The following is a 4,547-nucleotide window of genomic DNA, read 5'->3' on the forward strand; positions in this document are numbered from 1 at the left end:
CACGCACGGCCGACAGAGTCCTCCCAGGAGGGCCCCGGCCGCTGGCACCCGGCGGGTCACTGTTCTGCTGGTGCCCAGGGACCCCGCAGCCCTGGGCCTCGCCGAATGATGGCGCCACGCTTGTGTGGGGCTCGAGGCCTGGCGCCTTGCAGGGTCGCCCCGAGCGTGCCACACCGTGCTGCTCCTCTGCAGGTTGGTCTTCCCCGTCAGACTTGGGGCCCTGGGAACAGAGGGCCCTCAGCCCGCCCCTGCGCCCTGTCTGCCGTGCAGGATGGAGGTGGAGAAGCAGTGCTGGTGGGGAGGCGAAGTTGGCACACCTGCCCTCTGGCGCTGTCTCTCCGCACCCTGGGTGCAAGAGCACACTTGAGCCCTTTTCCGACTCACGAGTCAGGCACTGTACAGACGCCCTGGAGTGAGCCGTTCTCAGCTCCAAGAGAAGGGGCAGGTGGTGCCAGAGCACTGGACTTTTGTTCTAACCATCTGTTCATGCAGCCACCTACTCTGGGCCGGACACGGCGTCAGACCCGAGGGCACAGCCGTGTGGCATGTTCGGCGCGACAGAAATCCCTGGGGGCTGGTGGGGGTCGCACGCGGGGCAGAGGTCCAGGGAGGGTGTGTGCTCCCCACTCGCCAGTGAGGATCCCCAGGTGCCAAGGGCGCCCCACCCCGTTCCGCGGGAGCCCGTGCACGTCCTCGAGCGCAGCCCGGGGCTAGGCGCTGACGCAGACAGAGCCGTGAACGCGAAGTCGCAAAGCCAGAGGCCAAGTGGTCTTGCTGATCAGATGGCGAGACCCGGCCCCTGCGGGTCGCGTGGAGGGCTGTGCTGCCGGGCAATATCAGAGGTGGCACAGCTGGGTCTAGGGGCTCTCTCTGCTCCCCACGTCTCTGGACTCGCCAGCGCTTGTCTCAACATTGCCACACAGCATAGATGCGTGGCCCCATGTACCCCACAGGTGTGTGTGTGTGTGAGCGGACACTCCCCGATGCAGCACAAGAACTCGGGGCCGTCTGTTCTCGGGGTGCACCCGTGACAGCCTGGCGCTTTCCCGCTGCGAGGTGCATGGTCTGTGCACGACACTGCGGCACTGGGTTAGACGGGCGGCCGCAGGACGTGTGCGTTAGCGCTACCGCGAAGCCCATACCGTGTGACTCCTGCATGCCATGCGTGCTGCTAACTGTGTGTGCTGTTTCTTCCTAGAGTCCCTGGCCATCGAAGAAACACTTTCTCAGCTGTGCTCAGAGCTACAGGTAAGGAGAGACCGGCTCCTGGGGCCCCACGGCAGTGGTTTCCAGGTAAACAGAATTCTCCCGGAAATCAGAGATGAGATCAGAGGCCTTTTGCTCTCTAGCTCTTCCCACGAGGACGTACGACATCATGGCCTGAAGTCACTGAGTGTCTGTTAGACTCTAGCATGGGCCTTGTTCTGTACCAGGTATCTGTTAGCAACAAAATAGGCCACTACGTCTCGGCTTTCCTGCAGCTCACACTACCTCTGCTTCGGTTAGACCCTTCTCACCTGTGTTAAGGGGCCTGGCTGACTACTGGCACGTGCTTCTTGTGGAGGCTGAGAGAGGCCTGGCCCTGTGCTCGGCTGGTCTCACACATACAGAGCTGGCTTCGATGGAGGTGATGGTGATGGGGACGATGGTGCTGGTAAAAGTAAGGAAAATAGTAGGTGTATTTCCCAAAAATTGTCAAGCATGGATGAAGACTGTGTGTTCAATGAAGACTTGTCAAATGCATGCTGTTAGGGACACTAGCTGGAACACATTTCAGTGCATCGGGTCAGGCTAGGTGCCGATTTCCTCCCACCAGGGAGACAAGTCAAGATGGAGGGACTGTGTTCACTGAGGGAGGAGACCACTGCTCATTGCAGGAAGCGGGACTCGGGGGCTGTCTCCGAACAGTGCTGCTCAGCCTGCTTCACAGGGAGCACGTTGGACCTTGAGAGGTGCACCTTTGTCCCCAGCCCAAAGTGGTTGACACAGGACATCTGCGAGTGGAGCTCAGGCATTTATTTGTCTTTCTTGAGAACCCCCCAATGAATCAAATCACAATCTCAACGCATACCTTTTAGGGTAGGTATTGTTGTGTCCCTAAAGTCATTGCAGCGTTGCTTAACATAGCGAAGACATGGAGATCACCTGACACCAGGGGGTGAATAAATCAAATGTAATGGTGATGACACCATCACCATCATCACCGTCAATACCATCATCATCATCATCATCACTACCATCACCATCACCACTACCACCATCATCATCATCACAACACCACCATCACCACCACTTCACCACTACCACCATCATCATCACGACCGTCGTCATCATCACCACTTCCACCATTACCCCCATCGTGACCATCACCACTGTCACCATATCACCCTCACCACCACCATCATTATTACCATACCACCGCCACCATTTCAGCCTTAAGGAAATCTTAACATCTTAAACCACAGAGAAGACTGTGGAAGGAACGATGGAAGTGAAACAAGCCGCCAGCACAGAAGGACCAGAGGAGCGAGCCCAGCTCCGGGAGAGCAGCGGGGGGCAGGCTTCTCCGCCCGATCGCCCTGGCCCTCGCCGCCTGCCTGTGTGACGGGCCTCTTGGAGGCCCAGCTGAGAAACCGCTTCACACCCAGCCTGGCATCCTGATACTAGAAATGTCCTCTTGTGGCTTCACTGGCAGCTTGCTTAACCTTCTCTGCAGCCATTTCTGTAATCAACTACCAAGAAAAAACATTCTCCCAAAGACCATGTAACGAAGACCTTTCCTTTTGCTCCTCGTCATCAGTGGCAGAGCGCAGAATGCACATGGTGCATGCAGTGGAGGGGACGCTGGGGGAAAGGAGAAGGAGCCCAGCCCAGCCGGAGAAGTGCCGTTTCTGAGGCTGCGCCAGGGCTGCAGCCTCCCCGCCGCCAGGCCTCCACAGAGCTGCCCGAGAGTCGCTGAGCCCCGGGGCTTTCTCAGCATGCACGCAGGGGCTCTGTAGGGAGTCGGCCAGCACCAGAGGCCAGAGGGGCCCTGTGGGCAGAGCAGGCCTGCACGGTCAAGTGGGCTTCGGAGGGAAGGGGCCTTACCAGTGTCTCATGTGAAACATAGTAGAAGTTTCCAGACTCTTCCGAAACAAGGGGACAGCGCCGTTACGTGGTGAAGACTGTCTAACGTGCTCAATGCTGGAGAGGAAGGAAGAGGCTGTGGGTGAGCGGGAGCCCCGTGGAGCCCATGGGAACAGCCAGCCTGAGCCACGGGGAGCCAGAGGAGCCCGGGGCCCTGGCTGGACCCCGGCCAGGGCGTTCGGGGGCCCTCGGCGGGAGCGGGATGGCACTGAGCGCCGATGCAGGAGTCTGGCGCTGGCTAGTAGGGGACAGGGTGGGGTCTCCAGACCACCGGCTCCCGGTCACCCCAGAGCCTGCCTTTCCCGCTGGGGGTGGTCCTGTGGCTGACCTGCTCTTCTGTCTCATCACCCTTGGTGGCATGGCCAGCTGGGCAGCTCCTGTTTGACCTGCCCCCAAGGCTCAGTACTGGGGAGAGAATGAGGGTCCCCCTCTTAGCTCGGGGCTCTGCAGCGGCATCCTCATCAAAAGCTGACCTCTCCTCTTGGAAAAAGAGGTTAGGGGCTGCTCTGGAGAACGATGCCTGGCCTGGCCGCGGCTGAGCACTGACACCCGATAATGAACGGCACCCCGGGGCAGGCTTCCTCACCCCCCACCCCCTTTTCTAACTCTCCATGTCTCACGCCGGCCAAAGTGTCCTGTCTGGCATCAGCATCGGCCCAGCTTCCAGTGTCTCAAGCAAAACATTGCGCTCGTCTCCTGACAGGGCATTGTATTCCACGAGCGGCTGTTTGTTTTGCACCCGCCTTTCACAGTTGAAGAAACCGAGGTTCAGGGCAAAGAGGATGTACAGAGATGGGGCTGCCGTGCTGACCGCAGAATCCCGCTGCCCCTCGTTCCTGGCGGGGCCCCCCCACGATGACTGATAACCCATCTCCTGTCCCGTCCGCTGGCTGGGGTCCCTCTAGGCACAACGCGGGCTGCTTGCCGAGTAGCTGACTCCTGGAGGCCCAGGCCAGGGCTTGGCAGCGTCCCCTGCCCGCCAGGAAGCGGCCTCCCCTCCCTCTGCAGAACCAGTCAGCCTGGGCTCGCTCATGCTGAGCTGAAGCTCAGGAAGCTCCCACCCAGCCACATCCTCTCTAGGCTGGCATCTTCAGGTTGTAGTTATGGCAACCGGGGATGCTCCTTAAGAAGTATGAGGGCTCTCCCTGGTGGCGCAACAGGTTAAAACAGCATTATAGAGCTCTCTGAAACCAATGCATCACGAGTTCGACTCCCGGCAGGGGAGCTGACGCACAGGGCGCGGCAGCCCTCTCCTGACCCACCTGCTGCTCCCCTCAGCGGTGCGTTTCAGTCGATTGCCTGTTCTTCTCCCCACGCTGTCTCTGGTGAGTCCTCTCACCAACCACACCTCTGGCCCGTACCCCAGTTCTGTGTGCACAAATAAATAAATAAATCTTAAAAAAAAAAAGAAGAAGAAGAAG

This window comes from Condylura cristata, unplaced genomic scaffold (genome assembly GCF_000260355.1).
Source record: "Condylura cristata isolate star-nosed mole 26May11 unplaced genomic scaffold, ConCri1.0 scaffold00009, whole genome shotgun sequence".
Classification (NCBI taxonomy): domain Eukaryota; kingdom Metazoa; phylum Chordata; class Mammalia; order Eulipotyphla; family Talpidae; genus Condylura; species Condylura cristata.